At 43.0% G+C, this 19,109-nt stretch overlaps 1 protein-coding gene and 1 long non-coding RNA gene across 2 annotated transcripts in view; both read right to left on the bottom strand.

Moving 5' to 3' along the window:
• LOC122810136 (T-cell immunomodulatory protein-like) overlaps positions 1 to 19,109 on the bottom strand; it is a gene marked incomplete at its 5' end in the record, with an annotated part of 1,692,898 nt that overhangs the window by 153,373 nt on the left and 1,520,416 nt on the right. The gene's annotated exons all lie outside the window — the stretch shown is intronic.
• LOC122810368 lies at positions 6,293 to 17,668 on the bottom strand. Its single transcript, XR_006366091.1, has 2 exons — positions 17,449 to 17,668; positions 6,293 to 6,343 (listed from the first exon to the last, which is right to left on the bottom strand). It is a non-coding gene; the product is annotated as an uncharacterized LOC122810368 (long non-coding RNA).

The following is a 19,109-nucleotide window of genomic DNA, read 5'->3' as shown; positions in this document are numbered from 1 at the left end:
TTTTTTCCTCACATATCGGAGTTGGAATATTAAGTTAGGGTGGGTGTGGGGGGCGCAGCCCTCCACATGGGGGTGCAGGAGGGCTTGCCCCCATGCATAACTAAGTTTAGGCTGGGTAGGGAGTTACGGGACGGGTAGGAGTGCTGTGTATTGCCGTAAATGTCGCGAGACACATTTAACAATACACAGCTGTTTTCGACTAGGTAAATTCGGAAATGTTCATTTCCAATGTATAAATTCGAAAATGCAGACAAATTTTATTCTGATTTTCTTATTTATGATAGTAAACATATATATATATATATATATATATATATATATATATATATGTATATACACACACATACACACACACACACACAAATATATATTATATATATATATATATATATATATATATATATATATGCACACACACACACACACACACACACACACACACACACACACACACACACACACACACACACACACACACACACATACATATATATACATGTTGCTGTTATTTGAGCATATGAAACTGACAGTTTAAGGCCCTTATAGCCAAGGTAGCAGATGTGTAAACCTTTTTCCCTCATCTATCCAGTGCCCTAGAATCCCTGTCAGAAGGCGTAGGGTTTTTTGCAGCAGAAGCCTCAACTCCCTTGGGACCTTGAGAAATAGTTTCTGGGGCTGCAGCAGGGTTTTTAAAAAGGAATTTGTGAGTCAGGACCCCTGTAATATCTGTCAGGCTTAACAGGAGCTGGGGGCAATGAGTCAGGAGTAAGGCTAGACTCAGAAAACACATCTACAATGTCTAACAGGAGGGATGACTAGTGGCTTGCGCTGAGGTAGTAACAGGAAATCCCTAAGCCTCCTTTTAGATTCTGAAAAATCTTGACTCTCACAGTGGAAAAAGGTATGTAAGGTTTCCCCAAAAGAATAGTCCTCAGGAGAAGCTTAAGGTATGGAGTCTTCAGCATCAGAATCCTCATGGGGGGGAAGAATATTCCTGATCAGAAGAGGAATCAGAAGAAATGGAAACCTGATCTAAAGACTCAGTCTCTTGCCTAGGCCCCTTATCAGGAGGGGGATGGGAACCCCCTTATCAGGAGGGGGATGGGAAACCCTGATCAAGGTAATCAAGTCTTCGGCCATTTTGAGAATATTTTTTGGGCATGGAGACCTGTCCACGTGGCTCTTGAGTTTGCTTCTTTGCCTTTGAAGGTGCTTTAGTCTTTGCCTTTGAAGTCTGTTTAATGTATAGATTTTTGGGTCTGAATACATCCTCAGAAGCCGGTGCCTGCTCAGTGGCTCTGGACCCATCTGAAGGATTAGAGTCCGAGGCTCCAATACCTTGAGTTTCCAGCGGCATGGCCGACTCCACGTGTGAGCCGGTAGCGGCCTGCAACTCTAAGTAGCGGTAGTCATGGGCTGCGAAAGCGCCTCACTGAGAACCGGCGAACTGACTGGCTTCGGAGAAGCTTAGTAGTCAGTTTTGGGCCTCAGCTGTCTTTCTTTTTCTTTGCGTTTTTTTATGAACTCCGGTAGTCTGATGGCTTTCAGACAACATTTCTGGATAATTAAACTTGCGTCCAAAGTAGTTTAAAGCAAAATCATACCGACACTTAATAGTATGTTGGTTAAATCTAGCACAAAACCGACAACCCAGAAAGTTATGATCAGGGCCTAGGCAAGGAATACAGTAAGAATGAAGGTCCTTATGAGGTATTTGCTTCCCACAAGAAATACAATTATTAACTTTTTCTGACATCGGTTCTTGAGCAAGAAAAAAGCTTACCCAACGGGGTACTTAGCTTTATGGAAGACTTCGGATCTGAAATTTCAATTCGAAAATCTCAGGAGTCGGCCAACCGGCACTTGCGAACTGCTTCTGCTTCAGGCACCGCATGGCAAGAAAGACTAAAGAAAATGGTGTCTGCTGCTTCTTTTATACCCCTGATGACCTGACATCAGGGAAGGGGCAACGACAGTCGACAACACCCAAGACTTTGGAATTCAGGCCGACTGAGGGCAACCTGCCAGCAGGATTACCCAAATGTAATGACTGCAACAGTGAAACACTAAGAACATCTTGAGAAATAGTCTCAGGATCAGCAGCTGGATATTTGAAAATAAATTTGTGGGAGTCAGGAACCCTGTAATATCTGTCTGGCTTACTAGGAGCTAGAGGCAGGGAATTAGGAGCCATGCTTGATTCCGAGAACACATCATTAAAAGTAGCAGGTATCAGGGGCTGCGAAAGTGCCTCACTGAGTACCGGCGAACCGGCGACTGGCTTAGAAGCTTAGCAGTCTGTTTTGGACCTTGACAGTCTGCCTTTTTCCTTGCATTTTTTGTGAACTCCGGTAGTCCTAATGCTAACAGATGACATTTCAGGGTAGTTAAATCTTGAACCAAAATATTTAGAAGCAAAAATATACAGATGCTTAATAGTGCGTTAGTTAAATTTAGCACAAAACCGACAGCAAGGCATGTTGTGATCAGGGCCTAGGCAAGGAATACAGTACAAGTGAAAATCCTTATGAGGTATTTTTCCCACAAGTAATGCAATTACCTTTTACTGACATCGGTAAGGAGCAAGAAAGTTTCCCCAACGGGGTACTTAGCTTTAGTTTGAAGACTTCGGTTCTGAAACTCTTAAACGAAAATTTCAGGAGATAGCCGACCGGCACTTGCCAACTGCTTCTGCTTCGGGCACCGTGCAGCAAGAAAGACGGATGAAAATGTCATCTGCTGCATATTTTATACCCCCGACGACCCGACGTCATGGAAGAAGAGACCGCAACTGACGCAGGACCCAAGACTTTGTTATTCAGGCTGACTGAGGGCAACCTGCCAGCAGATTACCCAAATGTAATTACTGCAACAGTGAAACACGAAAATCCGGTCTACACGATGTATAGGGAGGAACGCCACCTGACCTACTGTGTTCAACTGGGCACCTATGAATTCCACGCTCTGAACAGGTTGTAGATGTGATTTGGAGGTGTTGACTGAAATGCCTAGTCTGATGACAAAGTTGGAGCAAATAGTCCATGGACTGCTGTAAGAGATGCCCGGTTGGGCTGTTAAGGAGCCCGTAGTCTCGATATGGAAACACTCGGAATCCCAGCAGTCTCAGGTGAGCTGCTACCACAGCCATACACTTGGTAAACACCTGGGGGCTGTGGTAAGACCAAAGGGCAGGGCTCTGAACTGATAAGTGACAGGCTCCCAGTCAAAAGCGTATAAAGCTACAGGATCATCTGCTCATCTTGATGTTATTGTACTCTTCCTGAAGATCAAATATGCACATCCAAAGATCCCTGCATAAGAAGGGCAGAATGGACTGACAATTCAGAACCTTGACTTCTTCACAAACTGGTTCAGGATGCTTGGATCCAAAACTGGTCTCGGGTCTTGTCTTCTTTTTGGCACTAAAAAGAATCTTGATCAAGTCCCAAATCCTCTTTGGTGTGGTGGGACTTCATGGATGATGCTCTGTTTAGCAGCTTTTAAATCTCCTGTGCTGCAGATTTCTCCACAACCGGGTGGTATGTCAGGAATTTTCTTTTGCTTGGAGGAATCTGGAAAAATGGTATGACAACCTTTAGATATTATTTTTAGCACTCAAAAATCAGTCAGGCAACCCTTCAGGAACACTGAAATGGTTTATCTCAAAAAGAATCTTGGAAACCCTTGTTTTGCAGGTCTTCTCTGTCATGGATATGGTGTCTTCCATTTGAACTGCCCTCCCCCCACCGCTGAATATGTCCCAGTGAGAATTATGGAAAGATCCCTGGGACTTACAGAACCAAATTTTCTTACCTCCTCTGATTCTGGGAAAAGGATCGTTGAGGGGCAGAAAAGTGTATCCCTACAACAGACAGGGTCTTTCCATCCTGTTCACTCCAGTAAAGAGTTGATTTCACAGTAGAGCCAAAGACTTGGTTCAACAGAATCCAGTCCCTTCCATACCCAGCAAGAGACTTGGAAAAAAAAAAAAAAACAGCAGGTAATCCACCGGGGAGTCACCCAAGCTGTAGATGGGCTGGAAACAAAAGCTTCCAGAAAAACTGACTGTTCTGGGGAGAGAGCATCTCAAGGCTATCCAACTTTTTGTTTTAAGACTTTCAAGGAAGTCTCAGAATGAGACGTCATCTAGTGAAGATCTGGGGGACCCTTCCTGTTCATCGAAGGCAGCATCTTCAGTGAGAGATTCCACAGGGGAATCTACGTGTCTCCTTTTACACATTCTCTTTCAGGGAATCTCTTCAGTGGGATATTCTAGAGAGGTAACTTAAGTGAGGGGAAGTTCTCGGTGTGGACTGTCTGGATTCCTGATGGTACCACCTTGCCCTATTCCATGTCAGCTTCTGATAGACTTCTAAAGGACCTAATGTAAGAAGTGGTTGAGCCTAGACCTTCTCCTCAGAATCCCCTGGAGAAAAGAATGCATCAGAGGAGAAACTGGTTCGATGGTGAACCTGGGTGATTGGGTTCAAAAAGACTTGGATGGAATAAGAATAATCGGATCAGAGAGCGTGGGATGAGAATTTTTTCTGAGGATCTGATATAGTCAGATCCAAAGTTTTCCGATTTTTCTGCGGACGGAGCAGTAGCAGCCTTCAGAGAACAGAATTCCTTTGACTCTGCAGAGGGTTTTTACAGATTTGCCTGGGAGTATGAGCCCCAAGAAGAGAAAGGTGTGGAAGTAGACCCTTAAGTACCAACTTATTGCATCTGCTGGTAAGTGCTCTCGAATTAAATGCAGCAGTCACCGTTGAGGTGCGCCACTCCAAGACAGTACATGCACTCCCTGTGGGCATCAGAATTGGGAATCTTATTCCCACAGGAAGTACAGTTTTTAAAGCCTGTTGTTTATTCTGCAATATTGAGAACAGACCTTTAAAGGGGAGGGGTAAAGAAAAACAAAAAATAAAGGGAAGTATTTTTTGAGAGAAGACTACCAGCAATGGCAGAAAGAATAGAAAGGTCAAAAGTAAAAAAAGGACAAGTACCAGCTATGCTATGTTAGAAGAGAAAGTTATAAAGGAAGCAACTTGGAGAAAAACTCATATATATATAAAAAACCGAAGAGGGAGGAGATAAATGGAGTATAAAAGCCAGGAAATACAAGAAGGTAATTACTCATAAAAAACTGCAAAAACTATCCAAAGCAGCTCTCAGAGTGATCCACGTCTGTGTGAGATGGCAGCAAATGAGATCTGAGGTATTGTTAGTGACTGGGGCATTGTGGGTAGAGGAAGGAGGTTGAAAGTTATCTGAAAGTCTAGTGTATGTGGCCAAATCGGATCCAAGGTAGGATCTGGTACTCACAAGTTGAAAAATGGATACATCAGATTTTATGCAGTCACACTTTTAGGGAGACTGTAAAAACTAAAAATTAAAACAGACCTCCAACGCTAATAACAGCAGCAATTTAAGTGACTCTAAAAGAAAGCAAAGAAATCAAAATGCGTTACCTTAATGACAAAAGGTAGACAACCACCTGGTTCTGCTCACACATCACTCAAAAATGCTGCTTGTGTCATTAGTACTGCCTTATTGCTGGATAAGCACCCACATGCATAAATGAAAGTGGTGTACAGAAAAATATACCTACATATTAACTCCTCTTACTTGAAGCAAAAGTACACAACCAGTCAATGAGTTCAAATTCTTCTGAGGAACTAAACAGAATGTCTGCTACAAGTGCACCTTTAGTACTGCATAACTACTGACAAGCAGTCTGAACCACCAGATGAAAACAGTACACAGTGTACTACTAAAAAAAAAAAAAAAAAAAAAAAAAGTTCATATTTAAAATAAGAGAACACTTGCGTGTGGGCAAAGGTATAATTGGTCACTGAGCAATATCATGATGAAGTCCCGTACCTACAACAAGAACCTAACATATCCAGAAGGAAGAAAATGGCATGTTATTGAAAGAACAAGGAGAAAAGTCAAACCTAACAGACTTTTATAAACAACCACCCTCCCCGCCAAAAAAACTTTAGTTTATTGCACGTCTTTCCTTGAACTTACAGATGATCCCGTTAAGCTCCTGAAGAGAGGGAGAGAAAAAAAAAAAAAAAAAGACGAGAATTCACCACAGGCTGAAACATCACAAACTAAGGCGAGTAGGCATGTATAGTCCAGGCATAAACACAGTCAAATATACTGGGGTATGACACAAACTGACATGTTAAGCTTCAATAAATCTACAAATAAGCAACAAGCAACTAACTCCTTCAAGGAGTTAAAATAAACTTACCCATTGCACGCACTACAAAGGACATTTTTGCTAAGTTGTAATTTAGTTGTCTTTCCATTATACAGATCTTCTAAAGATACTCTGTTGGGAGACAAAAAAGAAATGTGGAAGTGATAGCTTGACAATGAAACCAAAAAATCAAGACATTCCCTTCAGAAAAAAAGGCACAAAACACTGATCATGCATTTTCCAACAAGCATATTAAGCACAGCAAACAAAACTGTTAAGAAAAATTTGACTGAAAAATTAATGGAAATATTATTACAAAAGAAACACAGGCACAGATTCACTCCTAAGACACAGTCATTAATACAGCAGTAAAAATAAACACAGCCTTTTTTAAATGACTGCAAGACTGAAGTAGATGTTTTGAATTTTACTTCTCAGCTTCTCTCTGGCTATTTCAGAGTTACATAGTTATTTGGAAGACAAATGAAAGTTGTGTACCTACCATAAAGTACAGTTGTGTACCTACCATAAATGTAGATGTTAGAGTGTATTCATTGTTGCAGTCATTACACTTGGGTTATCCTGCTGGCAGGCGACCCGCAGTCGGCCCGAGTTCCAAAGTCTTGGTCCGGCGTCGGTTGCTATCGCCTCTTCCCTGACGTCAGTGCGCCAGGGGTATAAAAGTTGTAACTGAAGCCATTTTCTTCAGTTTTTCTTGCCCCAGATGTCAGGTGCCCCCAGATAGGAAGGCTGTAAAGAAAAAATTATGCCAAAAACATGCATATATTACTATAAACATTTCCTTCATCTACAAGCAAATACACCACATAGGTTGTATAGAGATGAGAAGTGCAGAAAAGTCCCAGCAATGAAAAAGGGGGATGGTGGGTGGGTAACCTGGACTGCAACAGTGAATACACTTGAACATCTACATTTATGGTAGGTACACAATTGTACTATGTTCATTGTGTTTCACTGCTGCAGTCACTACACTTGGGTAGAATCCCGAAGTTGAGGTTGGGTGGCTGGGTCTAAATTGGATTTGGAGAGGCTACCAAGCCCTGCAGAACTGCAGTGGCAAAGCCTGCTCTGGATTTAGAGTAGAGTAGAGAGGTAAGTGGTCGTGCTTGGTGAAAGTGTACACTGAGCTCCAGGTTGCAGCTTCTAAAATGTCTTTGGTTGGTACTCCTCTGAGGAAAGCTGCTGAAGTGGCTGCTGCTCTGGTAGAATGAGGCCTAATGCCCTTAGGCACTGATTTGCCATGTTGTGCATAACAGAAGCGGATGCAGTGTCCTATCCATTTCGAGATTGCCTGCTTTGTAACAGGCTTTCCTTGTGATCCTGCAGCATATGCTACAAACAGTTGTGCAGTTTTTCTAAAAGCTTTTGTTTTGTCCAAGTAGAATCGTAGCTGTCTATGTATATCCAAAGCGTGCAGTAGTCTCTCCCCTTTATTCCTGGGATTTGGGTAAAAAGTAGGTAAATGAATGGTTTGTTTTAAGGCCACATTGGAGACCACTTTTGGCATTAATGTTGGGTTTGTCCCAAGAGAAACCCTGTCCTGATGAAAAATGAGGAAAGGCTCCACAGCCATAAATGCCTAACTTTGAGACTCTTCTTGCTGAAGTTATTGCTAGGAGCAGAGCAGTTTTCCATAACACGAATTTTAGATCAGCCGTGCTGGCTGGTTCAAAAGGAGGCAGTGTGAGTTTTTCTAAAACAAAATTGAGGTCCCAAGTAGCTATTGGTGCTCTCCTTGGGGGTCTTATGTTTTTTGCCCCTCTGAGATACTGTCATAGTAGCGGATGTGAAAAAAATAGGAGGTTCCGTATTGTAGTGAGCTGAAATGGCAGAGGCATGGATTTTAATTTTTGTCCAGCATCTCAGTTGGGTATTGTAAAATCTGAGGTATATTAGGGACAAGTGGTTCGAGCTCTTGTGCCTGGTTCCCAGCACAGAATCTCTTCCATTTTTCTGCATAAGATTTCCTAGTGCTGGGCCTCCTGGCTTCTAAAATGACATCCGTAACAGCTTTAGAGAGAGGTGCAGTCTGAGCGGCTACATTACCTGCCATGCTGCCAGATTTAAGGTTCTGAGCTGACTATGCAGAATGATTGTTTTGTTGTGTCAGAAGATGAGGAATTTGAGGTAGAGGCAAAGCTGGGCCTTGAGACAAACTCTTTAGGATTTGGTACCAGTGCTGGCGTGGCCAGTCTGGTACAATCAGGATCATTTTTGAACTTTGTCTGACTTAGTAGCACCTTGGTGAGAAGAGGCATTGGGGGAAGGCATAGACTGTCAAAAGCCTTTCCAGCTGAATGATAGAGCATCCACTTTTCATGCTTGAGTGTGATAAGTTCTTGTGCAAAATTTCTGTATTTGGTAATTGTGAGGGGAGGCAAAAAGATCCATGTCTTGGCATCCCCATTTCTTGGTTATGTTGAACATTGTGCCTGCAGATGTACTTGGTAGGTCAGTGCTGTGTTCCACAAAGTCATGGCTTGTCTGCATAGGGGGTAGGAAGGTGTGCCCCCTTGCTTGTTTATGTACCACATAACTGTGGTATTGTCCATCTTTATTAATAGTTGTCCTGGATGTGTTAGGTCCTTGAAAGCTGTCAGGGTATTCTGTACAGCAAGCATCTCTTTTTTATTGATGTGAAGATGCATTTGTTCCTTGGGCCATGTGGCCTGAATACATTTTCCTGCCATATGTGCCCCCCAGGCATAATCCAATGCATCCGTTGTTATTGTCTGCCTGGCTATGGGTAAGGTGAAAGGCTGTCCCTTGTTGTGGTGACAGGCCCGGGACCACAATCGAAACTCCTGTTGTAGGCAGGGAATTAAAGTTATGATAGTCTCCAGGCTGCGACAATGCCGGGTCCAAACACTTTTTAGATACCATTGTAGTTTCCTCATATGCAGTTTTGCATATGGAATTAGTAGAATGCAGGATGCCATGAAGCCCAGGGCCTGCAGAATTTTTCTTGCAGGGAGCTGTGTTTTTGTTGCCATCATCTGAAAGTAATGAGTCGGTTGCCTTTATTTGTATGGCGTGAGATAAGCCATCTGGGCAGTTGTATTTAAGCTTGCACCCAGGAATATTATCTCTTGAGAGGGCACTAGTTTTGATTTATTTTCGTTTACTGTGTACACTAGGCAAATTAGCAATCTTTTTACAAATGCCAGATGCTTTAAAAGAATGTCCTTACTCTCTGCTCGAATAAGGCAGTCGTCCAAGTAGGGATAGATTTGAATTGCTTTTTGTCTGCAAAATGCGATTACTGGTGCCAGACATTTTGTGAAGACCCTGGGCGCAGTAGATAAGCCAAAGGGCAGTGCTGAGAATTAGTAATGCATTGAGCCTGCTATGAATCTGAGGCATCTTCTGCAAGACTGTCTGATTGGGACATGCAGGTATGCCTCCTTGAGGTCCAAAGTAACTAGCCAAGCCTTCTTGCCCAGCCAGCATGGGCAGAAGTTGCTGTAGTGTTAACATTTTGAATTTTGGAACATCCAGGAAAGTATTTAGGATTGACAGGTCCAGTATTGGTCTCCAGGCTTTGTCCTTTCTGGGTACTAAGAAAAGTCTTTAGTAAAATCCTTGCCCCTGTTCTTGTTGTGGAACTTTTTGAATAGCTCCCATGTCCATAAGAGCAGCAATCTGTTTTTGTGCCTCTGCCCATTGGTTTTGTGGCAGGTCTGGCATACCTTTTGGTTTTGGAAGCGTGTGGAAGTGGAACCTGTAACCCTGAGAAACAATATTCAGCATCCATTGGTCCTGGGTGATCATGTGACAATTTTTTGAGAAAAGTGCTAGCTTTCCCCCTAGGGGTGCTGTCAAAAGGTAAGTGCTTGGCATTTGCAGGGGGAAGTCATTGGGACTGTTTCCTATTGGGTTGTGATTTGTCTTCCCCTCCTTTGGGGGCTGAAGCACCCCATTGTTTAGGTCTGTAGGAGCCTTGGGGCTGAGATCTGAGCTTCTTTGTGGCCTGACACTGGAAAGAACCAATTTTTTGAAGGCCAGTTTCTGCTAAATCTAGGTGGTTGAACCTGTAAGAAATATTTCAGAGTGTGCACTGACTTTGCTTTATCCTCCAAACACCTCTTCTGCCTTAACACCAAATAAAGTATCATGCTGTAATGGAGCATCCAATAATTTTACTTTAACATAGTCAGGTGAACTTTGTTCTTTCAACCAAGTATGCCTTGAATAACAGAGCCTGTAACTGTGGCTCTACAAGAAGCTTCTAATGAATCAAAACCACATTGCAGAGTATGCTTTCCCACTTGTTCAACTGCATGCAATAAATCCTGCATTTCCTTACTGTCAGGAATTTCTGTATTTGAAACCATTTTCTATTTTAACAATGACATGAGGTCCTGTTGATATTTAAAGCATGTGAAGCTGGCAGTTTAAAGCTCTTACAGCTGAAGTAGCAGAAGTGTAAACTTTTTTCCTCCATCTGTCCAGAGCTCTGGCATCCCTATCTGAGGGGACAGGAATTTTAGCAGTGGAAGCCTTAACCCCTTTAGGACCCTGAGAAATTGTTTCTGGGTCTGCAGCAGGGTTTTTGTAAAGAAATTTATGAGAGTAAGGGACCCTGTAGTACCTGTCTGGCTTGACTGGTGCAGGGGGTAGAGAATCAGGAGAGACTGGATTCAGAAAAAACATCAACAACAATATCAAGCACAGGGGGGATAGCCAGGGGCCTGTGCTGAGGCAATAAAAGGAAATCTGAGCCTTTTCTTGGATTCTGAATAATCCTGGCTCTCCCAATGGAAATGCTCCCTCATGGTGTGCAGGGTTTCCCCAAAAGAATAATCCTCAGGTGGAGAGGCTGAAGGTATGAACTCTTCTGCATCAGAGTCCTCATAGGGGGAGGGAGAATATTCCTGATCAGAAGAGGAATCAGAGGAAATGGAAACCTGGTCAGAGGAATCATAACCCGTGTGTTGCCTAGGCCTTTTGTCAGGAGGGGGATGGGAACCCCTGACTAGTAATTAGGTCTTCGGCCATTTTAAGCATCTGTTTCTTTGGCATGGATGACTGTTCTGGAGAATGCTGTACTTGTTTCCTTGTCTAACGGTGTTTTTGACTTTGCCTTTGCTGCTGCAGTGGACTTAATTGTAAGCTGTGAAGGTCTGAAAACACCCTCAGAAGCAGATACCTGCTCAACGGCTCTGGACCCATTTGAGGGCATAGTTTCCATAGGCCCAATACCTTGAGTTTCCACAGGCCTCTGTGCCTCCACGTGGCTGTCTGTTACGGCCTGTGGCTCCGAGGTAGCGGGTGTCATGGGCTGCGAAAGTGCCTCACTGAGAACCGGCGACTGGCCTATTAGAGGCTTAGTCGGTTTTGGACCTCGGATGCCTTTCCTTTTCTTTGTCTTTGCGTTTTTTATAAATTCCGGTCGGTTGTTCCGACAGCATTATGTAATTAAACCTTCGGCCAATATAATGTAAAGGAAAATCAAACAGACGTTTAATAGTACGTTTATTGAATCTAGCACAAAACCGACTAGTAACGTCGTGGTCAAGGCCTAGGCAAGGAATACAGTAAGTGAAAGTCCTTATGAGGTATTTGCTTCCCACAAGAAATACAATTATTAACTTTTACTGACATCGGTCTGGAGCAAGAAAAAGTTTCCCCAACGGGGTACTTAGCTTTATTGAAGACTTCTGAGATTTTCAAAATTGAGTTTCTGAACCGGAGTCGGCCGACCGGCACTTGCGAACCGCTTTTGCTTCGGGCACCGTGCGGCAAGAAAGACTGGAGAAAATGGCGTCTATTGCAACTTTTATACCCCTGGCGCACTGACGTCAGGGAAGAGCAGGCAGCAACCGACGCCGGACCGACTTTGGAACTCGGGCCGACTGCGGGTCGCCCTGCCAGCAGGATAACCCAAGTGTAATGACTGCAACAGTGAAACATCGATAAATCTAGGTTGTCTTCTTTTCATCTAGATCAACTTCCCTCCCCCTCCTTCCCCTGTCTAAATTTCTTGTTCCCTGATGTTCCTCTGACTGACTGGACCTAACTAGTAATCTTATTACACACCCTCAGCTGGTTGTTTTCTCTAGGTTATATAATGGCATAAAAATTAGGATGTTGTATTTTATGAGACTGAGACTTTGTTGGCTAGTAAGTAGGTAAACTTGATCAGAGGTATTTTGAAGGAAGAGAGGGATTATGGTCAGAGCCTTGGATCCACAGCTTCTAAAGGAGTTGCTTCAATAAGCCAACGGTTGAATCGGATGAATGACATCTGATAATCCATTTTAATTAAGCAACTTAAAATAATTTTTTTTTATTATCCGGAATCCATACAAAAACAGAAAAGATGTGATTAGCAGCACGCTGACTCCACAACTTAAATGTAACTCAAGTGATCAATTGCTCACAACTGTTAAATTAAGAGCAACATTTCTTAACAGATTTGAAATTCAAATCTAAACTTAAAATCAGGCTAAACTAATCCTTCTCCCTGGAGAAGACTCAAAGGCTTGCAACCACAGGAGATACCAAACAAAAGGACTCTTCTAGAAGATCCACTGACAGGGCACCCAGGAGCCAGTAATCTACACAAGTATGAAGTACTTTGGACCTGCAGGGCTTCTACCAACACACCCAGCATCTAGGTACACACCATGATCAAATGGCAGCACATTTTACTACAAGTGGTGCTCACCAAGCAAGACCTAAAAGAAACTCCTGCAAAGACACTATGCATTCATATACAACGAAGCATCCATCATGCCCAGTGACACCACACTCGTCCAAGCAGACTGCAGCAGCAAGCCACGATCCTAGGAGGGAAAAAAATATTCAGAATATGAAGTAACATGTGCCCAATGGAAACTGCTTCCAAGACTGGATGGAATTCTCCCCATCTCTTTCAGATCCAAAAAGACTGGAGTAAAACCATCTGTCCTCAAATACAGGAATTTCTACAACCCCTTTAAAGAGTAATCTGGACTCATCTCAAACTATGTGATGATATAGTTTGGACTGAGCAGAGCTCTTTCTGGGGGAGGGCAGTACATGCACTTCCTTAGCTTTCTTGCACAGCCATGTCTCCCAAATGGGTGCCCCGGGCTAGGTCTGAAGCAACTGTGGTAAGGACCTCGGTCCCAGTTTGCATTCAGAAGGTGACTACCTGGTTGTTTTGGCATGCCTGAACCAAGGAAAGCAGTTCCTTCTTGATGCAGGGAAAAAGAGGAATGCTTCCCAAGTAAAGCCATACTTGCGTGTCTGGCAACTTGGGAAATTTCTAGCAGCATGGAGAGCACTGCCCTTAAATTCCCTCTGCCTTTTACTCCATCTGATCCCAGTAGAATATCCTGACATTTAATCACATGAAACTGCCCGTTCAAGGCTCTACTGGGCTGCGGCAGCTGAAATGTATGCTTTGCTGTCAATCTATATAGGGCTCTATTCTGCACCAGTTAGCAAGAGGTTTTTGGAAGAGGAGCCTTTGGCTCCCTTGGATTCTGAGGACCCCACTTCAGGGATGTACCACAAAACTCCTATACAGGTGTTTTGTGGACTTCAGCACTCTGTAGAGTAAGTTTGGTTTCCTAGTGGGCAGAATGTTGGGAGCCAGGCTGAAAGGTTAGGTCTTGAATTGTATCATCCAAAATTTCCAGCAATGGAGGAAGGGTTTTGGCTGAGGAATACCAAGAAACTATCAATCATTTCTTGGACTGGGGATATTCCTAAGCTTCCCAAAGACTTAATGTTGAGTCCCCACAAAGAAAAATCCTTGGGTAGTGAGGCAAAGGCTAGCGTATCATATGAATCTGAGTTGGCCCTGTAGAAAAAAGTCTAGTCCACATCTGAATCGTAGCAATCTGAGCACTCCTGTGAGGAGTGCAAGAAATTCCAAGAGCAGGCTGCATTTCATGATCAAACTGCTTGGATCTCATGAAATCCACGAAACTATCTGCAAGTCTGAATAAGTCAAGTGGGCAGGCCTGTGAATGGTGGGGCTGAAACTGGAGAAAGCCAACAGTAGCCCAGTCAACAAAGGATAAACAGATTTGTCTTAAGAAGCTTAGGCCTGAATTTGGGTGTGGCATCAAGCAGGGAGACCAGAGGATGCAGCAGGCAGGGGGCTACAACTGAATCCAGTCTCTTGGACCTCCCAACAGACAAAAGCAGGGGAATTTGCCCCCCCCCCCCCCACTAGCAAGGATCCAGGCTGCTCTGAACCTAAATGATGCCTGGTGGTACTCTTCCCGAGAGAATGTCAGCTCCAATGTAGGTATAGCAGCCTCCAGAGGGTTCTCTCCATAGGCCTCAGCAGTGTGGGAAGTCAGAGGGAGCTGTGAAAGTACAATCCAATCACCATTGGAGACTGAAAGGGTTTCATTTAATTCTCCAACACATCTCTAGGACACTTTTTCAAGGGAGACTGACAAGGTGCAGGCCACAAATGCACTTTGTACCATTCCAATTACTTTGGTAAGGATTCGATCTATATCTAACTGTATGAGAATTAAAGTATTCACAACTAGGAACAACTGGGCACATTGTGCTCTGCACCTACATACTATACGAACAAATATAGAAATCAATCACAAATTTGTTTCCTACGCTCTAAACAGACATTCGATGATAACTACTGCATATGTCAGGACTAACAGATGCACAAAAGGTTTCTTCCCCATGGGGTACTTAACTTTAGACATCGGTACTACAAGACACAGATGAATAAGACTTAGACAGCAAGAAAAAAAATGACTGAAAAATAGTTCCTGGACAAAGACCCAATTTTGGACTGGGCATTCACCTGACCTGAGGGAAGGTAAAAATCTTTGGTACTCGGGCCAATCTTGGGTTTCTGCAAGACAGGAAATCCCAAGAATAACTGCTGCAACAGTGAAGCACAATGGACATTATGGGTTCTAAGCCACAGTCATCCATGGCCACATTAAGAATACACAGGTCATTTGCAAGGACTCTTACCCTAGTGACAGAACAATGGAAACACCATCACCAAAAACACAGTCCTGAATAGCAGCCAGGACTTTAAATGTTGAGCAGATGGGTTATCGTTCCGGAGGGACACAGCAGGTACACCAATGGATGCAAAAACTGTTTGATGTTGAGGCCCGTTCTCAATCTGTAAAGCAGACCTTTCTTGAGAGCAGGCCTAGTGTGGAAAGCCACAGAGTCCAGTGGGTGGTCAGTTCCCTATTTTGGAGATCTTCAACCAAATTCTGGTAAGCCTGCTTAAGGATGGCTTTCCAAGCTCAGCCTTGGAGGAGCATCTGATACAAGTCAGACACGTCAAAGCCTACTGCCCTAGCCAGTTATCAGTAAAATTACAGCAGGTCACACAGAAATATCCTTGCATAGCCTGTGGGAAAGGGTGCTGGCACCAAGTCTTCCTTGACTTCACAATTAAGAAATGATGAAAGCTTTCCAGTGCAGAATCCAGTACACCGGAATAGAAACCGGGGAAAGTAAGGGAGATAGCTTGGTAGATAGTTTCGATAGCTAAGCACAAGCACAGAAAAAAATCCTTCTCACCCTATCCCAACACTTTCCACCACAACAGGTAAACATGTACAGTGGATGTAGTTTCTAAGACCTGTGTAGGAACCATAAAAATCACACCAAAGTTAATTCTAGAAAACTTGCACAAGATCTCTCAAACAGGAGTCTGCAGAGGCCCTCTGCCTTCCTGGGAGTATACAGACTGGAATAAGGCTGCTTCCAAGCTGCAAAGATAGCACACATGAGCAGATGCTCCATGGGTGGACTGGCACAATGTACTCCCCCCCCCCCCCCAGACACTCATTCAGGAACATCGGGGGGGGGGGGGCATAGGCCCAACCTGAAGTAGGGATTATATAGGGGCAGACAGAGAAAGCAAAAGTCTTCTATTTATTACTGGTCCATGGATTGCCTGTTCCCATTTCCAAGACACCAACATACACACTACTAGCTTTACCTCCAGGCTGAACAGGTCTGCACGCAGCCAATGCACACAAGGTTAACACAGTGCCACAGCTTAACAATAAAGAAGGGCAACAGAGCATTGATACTTGGGGGTGGCACATGCCCAAGGCAGTACAGATCCAGAGAGGCCTGGTAGTAGCATACAGACATGCTCCTGAAAGATGACTTATTGCACCTATTACAAAAGGTTCCACCATGTGTCACACAACTGTCTGATGTTCAGGATTTGACTTGTAAGCTCCATCATGGAAGACTACAGAGAATGGTCCTCAGTTTGACAACCATTCCCAACTGAGGTGAGACACGAAACAGCAGCCTTTTGCTCCAAGCACTAAACACCTGTTTGGGGGGGGGGGGGGGGACTACTACTACATGTTCAGCTATTACAAGTAAACTCAGGCTGATCAACCAGGGGTGATGACAACTACAGAATGCAAACACCAAGACCACTGCTGAAGATGAACCTCTTGTAGACTCTCTTTCTCATTCATTTAGGGCAAGGTCAAGTGCAGTTTACCTCCTTGACAAATGAAAGGCAAAATGTAAAATGCGTGGGTATCACTGTTGTACTAGTCATGGATAGTACACACAAGCTCATTCTTTGCCTTTCTCCTCATGCCCTGGCATCAGTCATGGAACTAGTCATGTGGGTTGGGGACTCAACTACTGGCACTGTACCACTTCAGGTTGCCAAGTTGAAGCACTAGCATCTGCAGTGCTGCTTTACTGTTCGGTATTCTGTCAGATGTTACAGGAAATGTCAGTGGCCTAGCTTAGGATCTGGGGGGGGTCAAACAAATACTCTTACCTTGTATCTACTTGGCACTGACAACAGAACTTCTCTTCAATGACCATCAAAAAAGTGTGATACAAACTGTTCAAAGTGCACAAAAGAACTAAAGAACATACATTAGACCGTCTCTCCTAGTATGTCACTGGAAAGTCATGATACATGGAAGCAACAACAGTGGGAACCCAAAGAAGTGATTAAAATAAATACACACAAATAACGCAAGCTCTGGACTGCAGATAGGAAATCCCAAGTAAACCCATTAAAGAGGGCTCCCTATAGGTTGTAAAAATCACACAAATGTCAAACCATGCACAGCTTCCCAATACAACAAATCAAAAATTCATAACTCAAAGGTTAATTTAATAAAGCCTACAAAATGTAACTAATACTATCAGAATATGAAGCTGCCAGTGTGCACACTACAACTAGTTGCTATAAAACTACATACAAAGTGAACCCAATTTAGAACACTCACTTGAGTGGGTGAAGCATGTCTTCTCCTCTCCGTCTGCCATTTCGATTTCTATTGTGGCCACCCATAAAGCTGAAAAGTCCTCCACCAAAAATGTGTGAAAAGATGTCATCCATTCCACCACCCCCTCCACCTTCTCGTAGACCCTGCTCTCCAAAACGATCGTACATATCTCTCTTTTCTGGATTCGACAAAACTTCATAGGCAAAGCTTATTTCTTTAAACTAAAAATGAAAAAATAGAAGATGACATCAAAGGAGGGAAGAGTTTCTTCACATATTTTATTTAAAAAAGTTGTAAGGAAGTCGCATCTCTAAAGAGCTTGGAAGTCAAAAATCAAACATCTAAACCACGTTTTTTCAAAGAGCTGCTTTTAACAGGTGCTTAAACCACCTGCACATATAAAATTAAAAAGGCTTCAGAAAACATTAAATTAATGAAACTGTGGTGCTTCGATACAGCCTGTGAACTCTCACTCTACTTTTACATTACTGGCAGTAGCACAAGTAAAATGATTTTGTCCACCAAGCTTTAATCAGTACCAACCTGAAGACATTACAAGTGGACACAACCACTGAATATCATCTCTAATGAGGCAAAATCACATAACTCTCAGTACTAGTTATGACAAACCATGAAGACATCCCCTACAGCTGGAGAAATGGATTGGAGGCATTATCACAAACTATGCATCCACCTCCCAATCAGGCTCTACACCTTCCTGTATAACAAAACAGAAGAAAAAAAAATCAGTTGACAATACTGAGAAACCCTTCATAATGAGGGAAAAATAAAACAGATGTGTGCCACAGCACAGCTACACTAGCAAGTGCATTCCATGTGAAGTCCCACTACAGTAGCCCTTTGAAGTCTTTAAAGAAAACTCAGTATATTACACAACTTAAACAGGATTTATGGAGATGAATCAAAGGATTTTCAACCACCTTGAAAAACAAAAAGGGAAGAGGAATAAAGGTCCTGAGAATTCAAGATAAAATGCCTTGAACAGCTCTTTTACAGGGTACCTTGAGGAAGACATGCTCTGCTCCTCAAGTGGAAATCAATACACCAATGTTTAAGGGCAACCAAGAACTAGAGAGATGCATCATCAAAATTTCAGCTATGGGTACATTCCTGAGAGAGACTAAAAACAAAATGCTTGTGGAGTGTACTGTGACTGCAGGAGACCACTCAGAAAAATAACGGAAAATGCGCTAAAGCCACAAGGCCAGATTTGTTCATCTGTTTCCCATCCCCATTCATATCAGAAAAAAGGAAGGCAGACCAGTCTGAAAAAAAGCTTTAAAACTACTTACCTTAAAGCAGCAATGGTCTTAACTGTTTTGCCAACATCAGCAGAACGAGCAGAGTACATAGTGGATTAAGTAAAGCATTATAGTACATTACTGGCTTAAGTAAGAAAGCATTATAGTACATAGTGGCTTTAGTAGCATAATGCATTAATACATAGTGGTTTAAGTAACAATGCATTAGTACATAATAGCCTAAGTAACAATGCATTATAGTACATAGTAGCTTAAGTAACCTAATACATTAATACATAATGGCTTAAGCGACAATGCATTACAGTACATAGTGGCCTACATACTGCAATGCATTTCACTACTATAGTTCCTTGTTTATTTGTGCAATATCTTAATAAA

The sequence above is a fragment of the Protopterus annectens genome, chromosome 8.part1 (genome assembly GCF_019279795.1).
Source record: "Protopterus annectens isolate FY-2018-M chromosome 8.part1, PAN1.0, whole genome shotgun sequence".
NCBI lineage: Eukaryota > Metazoa > Chordata > Ceratodontiformes > Protopteridae > Protopterus > Protopterus annectens.
Note: the sequence above shows the minus strand (reverse complement) of the source record. Positions and strands in the feature narration are given on the sequence as shown.